This window comes from Podarcis vaucheri, assembly GCF_965113315.1.
Source record: "Podarcis vaucheri genome assembly, chromosome: 3".
NCBI classification, from domain to species: Eukaryota; Metazoa; Chordata; class Lepidosauria; order Squamata; family Lacertidae; genus Podarcis; species Podarcis vaucheri.
The window spans coordinates 39,804,590-39,818,793 of record NC_138761.1 but is presented as its reverse complement, the minus strand read 5'-3'; the positions used below and the strand labels follow the sequence as shown (position 1 = coordinate 39,818,793).

The 14,204-nt window shown below is 43.5% G+C and overlaps 1 protein-coding gene across 4 annotated transcripts in view; it reads left to right on the top strand.

Moving 5' to 3' along the window:
• LOC309527894 (uncharacterized protein) overlaps nucleotides 1–14,204 on the top strand; it is a gene marked incomplete at its 3' end in the record, with an annotated part of 212,564 nt that overhangs the window by 121,150 nt on the left and 77,210 nt on the right. The window contains exon 5 of one of the 4 annotated variants that reach the window (XR_014217406.1): nucleotides 11,449–11,588. The exons of the other annotated variants lie outside the window; for them this stretch is intronic. The remainder of the gene's footprint in view (nucleotides 1–11,448; nucleotides 11,589–14,204) is intronic. 4 annotated transcript variants of the gene reach the window in all.

Genomic DNA, 14,204 nt, shown 5'->3' with positions numbered 1-14,204 from the left:
GAGTCATTAGAAGCATACAGGGATCATGACAGCATGGGACTGGGAACGGCATTTGCTTCATCTGATGGTAAGCCAGGTAAAATGCAATTAAGAGAGTATTTTGCAGAGTTTACCTTACTTTTCCTATTGCCTAGCCCATAGTTGGAGAGGAATCTTTTGCTTATGTAAATCAGAATGAGAACTTTTGTGCAGGAAAGCTAGTGTTTAAAGTGACAGCGGGTGATCTTCAAATTCCCATGTTGTTTGAAACATTTCATCCTGCATGATCAATGCAAGTAGAAACTGCCTTATTCCTACCAGGTCAAATTATTTGTCCTTTTAGCCCAGTCCTGTCTATGCTACCAGGGAGCAGCTCTCCAGCATCAGGTCAAGGTCTTTCTGCTACTTGATCTTTTATGGAAAAACACAACTGAAGATGCCTGGGATTGAACTGGAGACCTTCTGTATGCAAGGCATGTGCTCTGAGTAGGCATGGGTGAATTTCAGTTTCTCTCTGGTTTTTCTTTCCCCCCCCATCTTAAGTTCTGTTTTCCACATTTCCAAATCAGTCTGCAATTTAAAAAAAGTAATCGTGAAAATCCAGCAGCTTCTTAGTGCAGATTTATCATATATATATATATATATATATATATATATATATATATATATATGCCATTCTCCCTCTGGAGTGCATCTTTGCATTATATATTTACCAATATATGCATTTTATGCAACTTTTGTGGACCATTGTAGGCATTATTTGGCTGGAGAACTCCACTGTGAAATTCAGAGAAGTGCATTTTTTTAAAAAAAGGCTGTGTTTCAGGTTGCTTATGGTTTTAGAAAGTGTGTGTTGGGGGGGGGTCACCTTTATATGCAAACTGAATTTAATGTTTCCCTCATCCCTAGCTCTGCCTCAGAGCTTCTAATTTGATCTGTGGTTTGTTGGAGGAACTCCAGTGGGGCTTTTGTCTGCATAGAGCTGCATAAGACTGGGAACTCTAATCTGAGGTAGTTGGCATCACCCATCATCAGCTTTGGTTCAGTCCACCACCACCACCATGCCGGTCCCAGCAGATTACTCATAATAGAAGGAATCCTGAAAAGTTGCCAAGCCCACACCTGTGGTACACCTCAAAAATAGGTGCTAGGGATGCACAGTGGAAAAGTGCTGTTACATTTATGCTTGCTTGTAAGTTTCCCAGCAGCGTTTGGCTGACCACTCTTGGACTTTAAAGTAGATAAACCTGACTATTTCAGTTTATCTCAGTTTCTAAATTCAGTTTCTACATCAGCACATTTTAAAAAAAAATAAAAATTCTGCATTTTAGTGCAAATTTATTATAAAGACACAAATACACTTTCCCATAACGTAAAGCATTCTTTGTATGCTATTTTCATGAATATATTCATTTTATGTGCATTTGACCCAATAAGTGTGTTTCATGCACACACTACTTAGAGAACTGCATCACAAAATTCAGATAAGTGCCAGTGTTGAAGGGTAGTTGTGTTTCAGTTCAAACATTGTTTCAGTAAGTACCAATTAGGTGGGTTCACATTAAAATGTGAACTGAATTGAATTTCTCCCTTATCCCTATCTGGACTTTATAGACTTTTGGTCTGACCCAGCAGGGTATTCATTTTGTTGTTGTTGTTCTTTATCTCCTGCCTCCTCAGCAATTTTTGCTGTTTATTAAAGGCCTACTTTTTAAAAAAGCAGGATTCTGGTCTACCCATCTAGGTTTATTTGGCTCCTTGACTCCTTGCTTCCTGACCCTTGAACCCTGGTTTCCTGACCCTCGGACCCTCGGCTCCCTGACTCCTGGCTTCCAGAATCCTGTTCCTGCTTCCACCCCACAGTCTTGCCCCTGGTCCCAACGTCCTCGTCAGGGACTTCAACCGCCCGTAAACTGGACTGTGACAGATGGGAAGGGGCTGTTTCTAGTATGTGGCTGGTGGGAAACCATTTGACACGGGGGGACGGACCAGGCCTTTTCTCTAACCTTCAAAATTAATAGAAACCGATTTCATCACTGGACCAGGGGAACTAAATTGTTCCAGGCTAACCTTGTTTTCATTAAACACTTTGCTTGGGGCATATGTAGAGATGGAGCTAATCTGGAATTCTGGGCCTCTATAAACCTTGCAGAGTTCTATTTTTACACCCTGGGGGGGAAATGTGTAACATGATGTGCCCAAAGGAAGCTTACTGATATGAGTATTCTGAGAATTTTTACATGGATCTCTGAACCTGCCTCAGGCTTTCCACAACAGTATTATTGTTACTTCAGCTTGAATATGTGAGTGTAGCTTCAAAATAAAATTAAAACAAATCTTCTCAATAGGAAGGTATTTAAGTAACTCGTTATGCTTGTAACACAGGTCTGAGACACCAGTAATTTAAGTAGGGTGATGAAAAAAATAGGGGTATTACACCTCTCAAAAATAAAGGAAAGACACTCTTTAGCTTGAGCAGTTACTTATTTCTATATGCCAAAGGAGTGGTAGCACAGAGCAACAGCACTCACAATCAATAGAGAATAAGAGTATCAAATTTCCCTCTTTCTGCTTGAGAAGCCATTGCTTCATGCTCACTGAGCAGCTGCTAATTTTTCTCTTTTACCTTTGAAATAGAAAATCGGGATTTTGGCACAGCTGCTTGGAGTCGTATAGGGCTATGCTTTTTTCCAGGCAATCGCCACGGAAAGTGTCTCAGCATCAAACCATGAGCTGGCTCAAAAACTAATAGGGCAAATGAAGAAGACAGAAAATGTTCTTTGGACAGAGTCAATACGCAGCATTTATGAGACATGATGAGTGCACCCGGCTACCCCAAACTTTATGCCTTGATGGTATAGATATGATATGAGACAGCCTGGTAGGTGTGCAGTAGAAAAAATCCAGAAGGGATGCTGGTGAAACAAAATACATGATTATTTTTTGATAATGACTGCAATGCTAAGCACACTTCCTAAGGAGCAGATCCTACCTAATAGGACTTGCTTCAAAGAAAAAACTGCCCAGGTTCTGAAACCTTTCTTTCTGGCAGTGCTGTATTTGTAGTCTTGACCTTTTCTCTTTATGCTGTAGGGCACTACTAATGCGGTAACGTTTTTCCTTTAGGCTAACTAATAAGGATAAAATTGTTTAATTTGCTAGTGGAAGATTTCTCCTCCTATGTTCAAATAAATTTTAATATTTCCTTTAAATGTGATCAACATTGTTGCACATCATATACAAGTCCTTCCCATCTATGTACTGTATTTCCTGTCTTTCTGTTTAATCAGCTTGTTCAGTATAGACACTGAAGTTTGTACCAGTCTCTCCACTGTTTGGCTGACAATCTCTGACCCTAAAGTAGACGGAAGTTCTAATCATATAAATCAATTGGAAATAAACCATTGTACAACTCTACACTGTTCATCGCGGGCTATGCTACCAAAAGGAGTAATGCCTGCTCCCACATCACATCCTTCCAATCAGTTGTGTGCTTCGTTGTCGCTGTCTTGGATGATTGTACTGAGAGATCGGTTAGGCAACATGTTACCTTTCTGGACTTCTCCCGTCCCTGCGGAATTCAGTGCCCCAGCATGCTGCAATGCCAATTACCATGGAAGAATGAGAAAAGGACTAGACCAATAATAATAGTAATAGTTCACATGAACTGCCAGTAATTCAGATGTAGTGGCAACCAAAGTTTAGGGACAAACATTTAGGAATGGTCATCCCATCAAGCTCTCCTTGTGAGCTTCTCATCAGTATTTCGTAGCAGTGTGCATCAGCTTTGTGTGAGACCTGAAAAATGGGATTAAGGCTATGCAGTGTGATTTGGAGGTCTCCCCTCTGAGTCAAGGCACAGTATAAATACCCCCGCCCCCATTATACCAATGCCCCCACAAATCCACCGGGTGCTCTGTCACTCTAGATTTGTTTCTGCCTTTTGGTATGGAATCACTTTATATGTTCATATCTCTCTGAATCAGTGGCGTATCGTGGGGGGTGCCAGGGGTGCCGGCCGCACCGGGTGCAACATTGGGGGGCGCGCGTTTGGCCGGCCCTTCGCAAGACGAAAGTCCATAGGGAAATCTCCGGGACAGCGGGGAAGCGCAGCGCGTCTTCCCCACTGTCCTCGGACCTCCTCCGAAGGCTGGCGGTGGGGTGGAGAGACCTCCTCCCGCCGCCAGCCTTCGGAAGGCTCCTCCGAAGCCTGGCGGTGGGGCGGAGAGACCTTCTCCCCGCGCCAGCCTTCGGATGGCTGTCCTGAAGACTTGTGGTGGGAGCAGTGGCGTAGCGTGGGGGGTGCAGGGGGGGCCTGCTGCACCTGGCGCAACATCTGGGGGGGCGCGGAAGAGACTCGAGTGCTAAAATCCACGGGTTAGGGGGCGCAAATTACTTGCCTTGCCCCGGGTGCTGAGAACCCACGCTACGCCACTGCTCTGAATTACTCTAGGTCTGTGGGCTTTGCAAGAAGTGAGGCTCTCAAAAATGTTGCCTGCAGAACACTGGATTTCTCCGCCCCTCTCCACCCCTGCTTTTCTGCTAAATACAGAAGCAGATGATTTCTTTAACGGCAAAAGGCTTTATTTAAGGTGTGGTGTTTTTTGTTTTTTGTTTAAAGTGCATTGTTCTCCACTAACTAATAATAATAATAATAATAATAATAATAATAATAATCACTGAGCATGGCAGGCAGCTTTATAGGCAGCTTCACATTGAAAGGCGTATCTTAGGCCTAGGGCCTATTGGAAGACATAGGCAAGGCCGGTGAGATGCATAAATTGGGACAGCCTCACGTTGTAAGGCCTATCGGAGGACACCAGTGCCAGAAAGGAAAGGCCAGTTGGAAGCTTTAAAAAAGGGGGCTTACAAGTAAGAATACACCCAACTCAGCAACCTACCTCTTTATCATTTTAAGGTAAGAAAGAGCAGGAGACAACTCCACTCCTCTAAATAGATTTTGGAGGAAAGTGAATCCCTTTTAATTTTCTCCACAAGAAGGCCCTGGACCTATTTGTCTGCAATTTGGTACGCTTAATGCGCCCTGTAAATTTCACACACTTTAGGGGTGAAAGGGGGGAAGGTTGTGCTCAGACACTATCCTATTCACCATCAGGGGATGTAAGATTCAGCTGCCATTTGGGTTGGCTTTTGTACATGGGGGGGGGAGTGTGTGTGGGGGGGGCAACACATTGTCCTTTGGCTATTCAGAATAGTGAGCCTAAGTTGGTCATGCCAACATGTGCTTTAAATGCTTGGTGTGGGCACAAGTCTGGGATGTGTTGGGTTTGTGGGGGCATAAGTAATATGATGCTCAGATAGGCAGAGGACACAAAGGATTAGCAATTGGGTAGAAAGCGAAAGGTTTTCCATACAAGTGAGCATGTTAATGCCCACATTTATCACATGCCTCGGGACCACAGGGCACGTTCGAGGGGCTAGGAAGTATTCTCACCTTCCTGCTGCCTCCTTGCTTCCCAGAAGCCTTCTGTTAGGCTTTAGGCAACTGAAATACTGTCAATGCATCCTGTGAGAAACACAGGTGCTATGTGAAGTTTATCCTTTTTTACCCGGCAATTTGATTCCTGGCAAGAAGGAAAGAAAAGCTGCTGGAATTTATGCTGAAGATGGATAAGGGAAATAAAGTTTGTGAGATAAATGCTTCTTTCCCACTCCCAATTCGTTCCTGGGTCTGTGCTCTCCTGATACCTGGCCTGTCACCCAGAATGCTCTAGGCCATGTTGTCCTCTTTTGAAAGCGGTGAGGGTGCTGGCAGAGAGGGCTGGGCGATAGCAGCCTGTTTGTAACCCTTGATAAACACTACAGTGCAGCCAGCGTGAAATGAAGAAATATTGCTCCCGGTAAATATTTATTTTATATCAGAAATTAGCATACCAAATGTAATTAAAAACAACTTTATGTGCACGTCCCTCCTCCCTTCAGTCTGTCAAATGACAACTCGAAATAACTAGTCATAAAGAAATGCGGCCTTAATTAGCAAGCATCTCAGCCTACTGTCGCCGTTTGATAATTACACTGCAATGAGCTTCTGAAATTAGGATTTATTTCCCCTTTACCTTTTCCTGGTAGAAGTCACTCCTGGCTGGTTTTTGTACCCCTCCTTTTCCTTTATTTTGAACACCTCTTTGAGAATGCATTATATGTGTGCCAGAGCAGTCATGCAGTAGTCTCAGATATGTTTTGCTTTGTTGATCATGTAAACTGTGAGTGGCACCTGTCAGCTGTTGCCAGTGAGGTTGAGTGGATGAGGACAGAAAAGAACTGTGCATCTTTTTAAGCTTCTCCAAGTTGCTGTGGCCTATTCAAGCCAGTTATGATAACAGTCACTCCCACTTTTGTCTCTTTTAGGCTGCATTCCTATAAGAACTTAGAGGGAAATAAGCTCCATGGAACTCAATGGGTCTTATTTCTGAGTTAATAGGTAGCAGCTTGTGTTGTTAGTCGTAGTTCTGCGCTGGATGTTTCCCATGTGCCAAATTTTAGATTGTAAGCTCCTCCAGACAGGGACTTTTTGCTCCTATATTCTGTATACCACTATGCACACTGATAACACAACAGATGCAAGTAGACTTTGATATGAATAAAGAAAATGATGATGATAAAAATTGTAAGTGAATGCTATATTGTAAGGTAAATGCCTGAAGCGTCTTCGAAATGCTTCCAAAGATGAAAAAGAAAACAGTACTATGTACCAATCAAAAATGGAGTAAGCAAAACTGCTTATTTCAATCTTTTGCTAAGCAGTGCAATTTCTGCACTGGAAGAAAGTAAAAATTGCACATAGAAATTGGACAAGATACTTACCAAGTCCATTAGACATGGTACCTAAGGAAGAAATGGTGCTTTTCCTGCAGTAGGAAAGCTATTGAATATATTTTGGTAACTAAAGCAGCTAAAATGCAAAACAAAACAAAACAAATCAGGTTTCCCCCCTGCAATGTCTTTTGTATCTGTTCATCAAACACATAAGAGATATGACAGTGCGTAGCTCCCCTGTATAAGGAAGCTTTTTAAGGTTTAACGTTTTACTATGTTTTTATATATGCTGAAAGCTGCCCAAAGTGGCTGGGGCAACCCAGTCAGATGGGAGCAGTCCTGCTACTACTATTACTAATACTACTATATTATTATTATTATTATTATTATTATTATTATTATTATTCGTGTTTGAACAGAAAGAGCTCAGTTGCAGTCTAAACTCAGCCAATAACCAGACCAATGTCATATTTCAGCCTAATTGCTTCATAGTATTGTTGTGAAGATCATATGGGGTAACCCTGTGTTTGCTGTCCTGAGTTCTTTGGGATGTAGGTGGGATCTAAATAAATGCTGGATCAGGTCAAAGGGTCATCTAGGCCAGCACACTGCTTCCAACTGCCACATAGCTGGGGAAACCCAGCCAGATGCGTGGGGAAGAAGAAGAAGAAGAAGAAGAAGAAGAAGAAGAAGAAGAAGAAGAAGAGATGTTTAAATTACTACCACATAGGATTTCTTTTCAATATGGATTGGAACACAGGAATCTGCCTTACACCAAGTCAGACCTTTGGTCCACCGAGCTCCATGTTATCTACACTGACTGATAGCAGTTCCTCCAGGATTTCAGACAGGAGCCTAGTCCAGCCATACCAGGAGATGCCAGGGACTAACCTGCATCTCTGTGCAAAGCAGTCGCTCTACCACTGAGCTGCAGTCCTCCTCCATTTCTGCATGTGTACCCCTTTCAGTCTTAGGGCACACACTGTGTGATAATGCGCTTTCAGTGCTGGATGCAGGTGTATTTTTGGGGTGCTGTACACATGATGCCATCCTCATGTCGTCCCTGCCCCACACTGTTTGTCAACTGAAAGCAGATTCTGCTAGAATCCATTTTTGTGCCAAGAAATCATTTCTCAAGTGCTTCCTGCATATGCAGGGAGCACTTTCTCAGTTCACCTTCTATTGGAGAGGACCTGATGAAGTTGTAGAGCTGTGCCACTGTGCCTCACCATGTTTAACTTGTCTGTGAATAAAATAGGCAAAACAGGAAGCAGTGCAGTAACTTAGCCACCCCTGTGGACTAAGGTCTATGGCAACACCAATAGAGGGAGAAGGGACTAGAGAACACCACTGTGCACTAGTTTGAAAACATGCCCACTTGTGTGTACAGACGACAGAGATAGTAGCTGCCATTTTAGATTATTTTCTTGTGGGAAGGTGCAGACAATTGCAAACTATTATGTACAAAAGCACACTGTGAAAAAACGATCCCTGTACATTTCAAAGGTTCCGCGTGTCCATGCTTTGCACTTAACTAGGGCTCTGCTAAAATGATCACTACACACCCATACCCAAAATTCCCACAGAGCAAGCATATTACACCAAAGGATATGGGATTATTTGGGCCTGGACATAGGCCATGGATGCACCTCCCGACCCCCAGGAAGTTGTCTGTGCAAGCACTTCCTAGATGACTTTGTGCCCTCACAGTGGACCACTGATGTCTAAGAGAGTAATTTCACTCATATAACTGAGGAAGACTCTATGGAAGCCTGTTTGATTGAAAAGCATCAGCTGTGGTTTGGGATTGGCGGCAGAGATCAGTCCAGGATAAGAAGCCCCCACTGCCCTGGCCTGCTTGTTAGGCCACAGCATCGCTCCTCTGACAAGCTTTTCTGTGGAATTTCAATGAATCCTAATTGTCCATCAGGAGCCCATGACAGGAAAAGTCATACGGCCTGATTTGCATCTACTTTCCCTTATGACTCCCCTTGGCCTTTATTCTTAATGGCCCCTGCTCCTTTAAAAAGCATGCTGGCCATGGCAATTGAATTAAGTCTCTGTCAAAGGTGTCTTGACAACTTCCTTGAAACCTCTCTCCTATTGGCATAGGAGTCTGTGTGCAGTCTTGGGCCTTTGAGGCTAAGGATGAATGGCAATAGCAAAATGGGGGCACTTAAGGGCATATTCTCTAATTTGTGTCATTCCCCTTATTAGCTTTCTTTTTGCACTTAAAAAAATGTATGTCCTCCTAACCTGAAACACAGAGTGAGAGAGATGTTCATCAGGGGAAGGGCCATAGATATATTCACCGCTTTCAAGAAAAATCCTCCCCGCCCCTGCTTTCCAAGGACAGAGATCCCAGCACTGACTTCATTGAAGCAGAGTCCCCAATTAGAGACTATCTAATTGATTTGAATATCTAGGCTCTTCAGGGAACCCTGCTAAGAGGTGTCAGAAAATAGAGAGGAATTTCATTTAAATTATTAGTAATATCCTTGGAGAGAGAGAGGAGAGGCAAAGGTGGGTGGAAGGTAGGAAATTGGTGCTACTTGGGACAGGGGATGAGGAAAGAAAAAGTGAAAGATAGACTTTGGTAAGAAAAATGGTGGGATGAGGGACAGAATATGAATAATTAAACTCGTACGTTTGTGAGAGATTGAGGAAGGGTCACAGAGTCACAACTGCTACTACTGTATAATAGGGACAAATGTTTTTAGACAGGAAGCACCAGATGCACAAATATAAGATGGGGACACCTGGCTTGCCAGAAGTACACTTGTAAAGGATCTAGGGGTCTTAGTAGACCACAAGCTTAACATGAGTCAACAGTGTTATGGCAGCAGCAATAAAAGATATTCAATGCTGCATAGTGTCCAGATCAAGGGGAGTAATACTGCTCTATTCTGCTTTAGTCAGACCACACCTGGAATACTGTGTCCAGTTTTGGGCGCCAATTTAAGAAGGATATTGACAAGGTAGAACATGTGCAGAGGAGGGTGACCAAGATGATCAAGTGTCTGGAAATCAAGTTGAGGGAATTGGGTATGTTTAGCCTGTTAAAGAGGGGGCTGAGAGGAGATAGGATAACCATCTTCAAATATTTAAAGGGCTGTTTTCACCTGCTCTGGAAGCTAGGACCCAAATCAATGGCTTCTAGTTACAAGAAAGGAGATTCCAGCTAAACATCAAGAAAAACTTTCTGACAAGTAAGAGCTCTTCGACAAACTGCTACAGCAAGTGGTGGACTCTCCTTCCTTGGAGGTTGGATGGCCATTTGTCACGTATGTTCTTGTTGAGATTCCTGCATTGCAGGGCATTAAACTACAAGACCCTTGATACCCTTCCAGCTCTACAAGCCTGTGATTCTATTATTTTTTTCATACAAGTATGAGATGTGTGTGTGTGTGTTTGAGAGAGAGAGAGAGCGCGAGAGCGAGCTCTGCATATGCTGTGTGCTGCTTGTGGTGAGTGTGTATGCATGGTATATATCTGTAGATGTGTGTCTATGTGCAAAAGTAGGAACAACTTGTCACGGCTAATATGGCCGCTGTTTCTTTAATGCGAATAAACCTGGGTCAGCATGACTCAGCGGTCTGCACCAAGTGAGAAATGTTAGTTTGTGCTGTGGCTGGTGTTTAGGTTGGTTGGTTGGTTGGTGCTGGTGTGTATAGTTATTCAATCGTGTTTTGCACAAAGACTTTTGAGAATAAAACTCTGCAAGGATATTCTCATGGACTCTTTTGTGCTGACAAGGGTCCAAGGACCAGGCTGAGGAGACAAAGGGAGGTCAGAACCCTTTCCTTCTTTTTTTTGCTTTTTACAAACACTGACATAACTACTCTGACTGGTGCCATTTCCATGCACAAACTAGCATGTGGCCTTGGGAAGGTTGGCCAACCTTTAATGTGCCCTCTCAGGCAAAAGAAAAAAAAGTTAACCTGTGCTATATACTGATGTACATATTCTGTCTCTAGTTTGCGGTGACCTTCATATCACTGTAGGCATATGTGAACCCAAGAATAGGCACAAGCAAAACTTAATACAGTCATGTGGGGGAAATTTAATGGCACCAACACTCATGTGACCCAGCTCTACAATTCTGTAATAGCCAGATTAGTGACACTATAAATAGTAGATGGTTTTTCCCTGCTGGAATGCTAATATTGAGGATGAGTTCCCCTTATTTAATTAATTTACTAATGAATATATTCTTTTATTATTATCTATCCATCTATCTAAATCCTGTCTCCATTCCTCTGAGGCAAAAGAAGATTGGTGAAACCATCTCTGCATGCTTCGGCCCATTTCCTTCAGAGGCTGGCAGCAGGAAGAGGCTTTATGCCCTCTGCTCCTCTACAGCTGCCCACTGTCTGGCGTGGCCATGCCAGCTTTGCTGCCAAATGCACCGTTAGACATGTATTTTATTTCAATTTGTTACATCATTTAAGTCTTGGACCAACTGATGAGGGTAAAAGAAAAGGTCCTTTGCCTTCAATACCTTTTATTTCCAAATTCAGATTGTTCAAAGTGTTCAAAGTTGATTCCAGTGATCCACTGATTGGTGGAATCTCTCAGGCATTTTAAAGGTGCTGGAGCATGCCCACGTCTCTTAAATCCTTTATCCTCTTCATCTCAGCCAAGCAGATATTTGCAACCATGGCATTTCCTATTGGCAACTCCTTTCTCCAGGTTCTGCTTATCCGCTGGAATTGAGTGCTGCCTGTGTTCCAGTTTCCTAGTCTTCAGTCAACTGTATAGCAGGACTGGCTCCTGTTGAAAGTGCTTGTATTTCTTCAAAGCATGGATCATAACACATTTGTAGTTTTCAGGTACAAAGTAAAACAGCATATGAATAGAGAATCAATTGTGGCCACAACAATTCACCTCTTGCAGTGATTTAATGTTTTGATGTACTTGTGCTGCCACAATAGTGAAGGAAGCTACCTTTTCAGCCACCTTCCTGTCAGTAATAGCAAACAAAAATCTATTTTTTGTTGGGTCAACCAGCAAGGAATGCTTGAAAAGAGATGTTCCCCAAAACTGCGCCTTGCTTCCTTACGAAGAGAGCAGCACAACACAAACAAGGAGGATTATATTCAGCTATGTATCCCAACCCCTCTAATTTATAAAGGTAAAGGTAAGGTAAAGGTACCCCTGCCCGAACGGGCCAGTCTTGACAGACTCTGGGGTTTGTGCGCCCATCTCACATCTATAGGCCGGGGGCCAGCGCTGTCCGGAGACACTTCCGGGTCACGTGACCAGCGTGACAAAGCTGCATCTGGCGAGCCAGCGCAGCACACGGAACGCCGTTTACCTTCCCGCTGGTAAGCGGTACCTATTTATCTACTTGCACCCGGGGGTGCTTTCGAATTGCTAGGTTGGCAGGCGCTGGGACCGAGCAGCGGGAGCGCACCCCGCCGCGGGGATTCGAACCGCCGACCTTTCGATCGGCAAGCCCTAGGCGCTGAGGCTTTTACCCACAGCGCCACCCGCGTCCCCCTCTAATTTATAGAATGGTCTAAATTGACTGTGAAAAGACAGCCAAAGAAATCTTGTGAAACTGTAGCAGGGCAAAAGCTTTCGCAAATAGAAAACACAGCCCAATCTTATGAAAGCTTACTCAGATAAATGTGAATTGGATTGCAGCCTTGGATCTAAGTTTCATGGTTGTGATTATATTTAATTATAACCTTTGAAAGCATAGATAGGTCAGACTGCATCAGGCAGCCCTCTCACAAGTTGCAGTCCCTGTGCACACTTCCTTGGAAGTAACCCGCATTGAACCGTGTGGGATTTGCTTCTGAGTAAACCTGGGATTGCACCCTCTATAGGTCACTATACACTGTGGTCACTATAGCGTCCTTTCCAACTGGTGTTTGTACTGAGGCCCTCTATCCCCTGAGCCTTTGCTTGGGAAACTGAAATCCTGAGGTTTGGTGTCAATTGCTTTCCAAATTGTTGCTGGGAGGTAATTGACATGAACTGTCAGTATTCTGAACTTGCCTCTTTCTCATCTTGGAAGCCCGCAGGACTACTTCAAAGGGCATGCTCAGAATTCCAGATGTGTTCATTTCAATGCTTGGAAGTCCGAGCTGCAGAAACTATTTGTCCTGAATGGAGAATGTTTTGCCTTTGGTGGACCAAAAGGGTAAATATTGAACAGACACTTAATATTCTGTATTTCCACAGAGCATGCAGCTTCATTTAAGCCCTGAACCAAATCATGTTTTGTGCTTAAACTACTGTATTACTCTTCTGACCTTCTCCGAGATGTCAGATTGTGCTGCCTGTTTTGTTTTTTTATGAAGTTCAGAATACAGTTTGGAGGCTTTTAATTAAACCTGTGCGGTGTCATTTTTGCTACTGTAAAAACCTGAAATTTGAATGTGTACAACAGCCCCATTCCTTGCCCACAAACTCTTTCTGCTTTGATTTGCTGTGTGGCCATTGCCCTTCTCCTTACTGACATTAGAGGGTGCTGTGGAGGCTGGATAAAAGCAGAGATGGAAGAAATTTCCTTGCAGTGGGGTTAGGAAGGTAGCGGTGCACAGCTTAATTGCTGGAACTTGGAACGCTTTCTGGAGTTCTGAAACGTGAACCTTAGTAAACGAGGGACAGATTCAACTTAATTGCTCTCCCAAGGCAGATTCACTTCTTAATTAGAAGATATTTTAAAGTCCCTCTCTTTTCCTGCCTCTGATCAAAATGCCCTGCGGTGTGAAACAGAAAACAGCATCATCTTCAGTTGTTTTAGTGTCTTCATTGGTACATAGCACAATGTTCTCTTGCAGCATATCCCAGCTCAAGCTGCAGGCTAATGCAGCACCCCTCTTTTGTTATTCATGGGTGATCCCCCCCCCCCGTGAACCATGCCATATTTGTGCCACAACTACATATTCTCCAGTTGTATCGCTTTGTAGGCACAGTTACTACTTTTGGTTCCAAGAAGTAAAGCATGTTTTGGGGAGATAGTGGGTTTTGTAGGTGGGGGAAGGAAGCTGATGCGATGGTGGAGATTTGCTTGCTGCTGCAGCAAAAGCAGTAGCTCTGGTACAAAAGTCATGAGCATCACTACATAGTTAAAACATTCAGGACACAGGCCCATTACACAATTCTGCATAGAATCATAGAATTGTAGAGTTGGAAGGGAACTCAAGGGTCATCTAGTCCAACCCCCTGCAATGCAGGAAGCTCAGCTAATGCATCCATGACAGATAGTGCATGTGAGCAAATCAAGAGGGTGGGTTGGTGGGGTCTCACCAGCACTGCACTTTGAAGCACACCCAGAGTTGTCCATATTGATTCCCATTAGAGATGACTGGCTGCACTAGTTCAGTGTAAATTCTGAGGAAGATTGGGGGTGGAGCCCTTGGAAACTGCCTGTGCCTCTGTATTTTCAACAAACTTTCCTTTATGGTGATGCCAGAAACTACAGTGGCTAATCA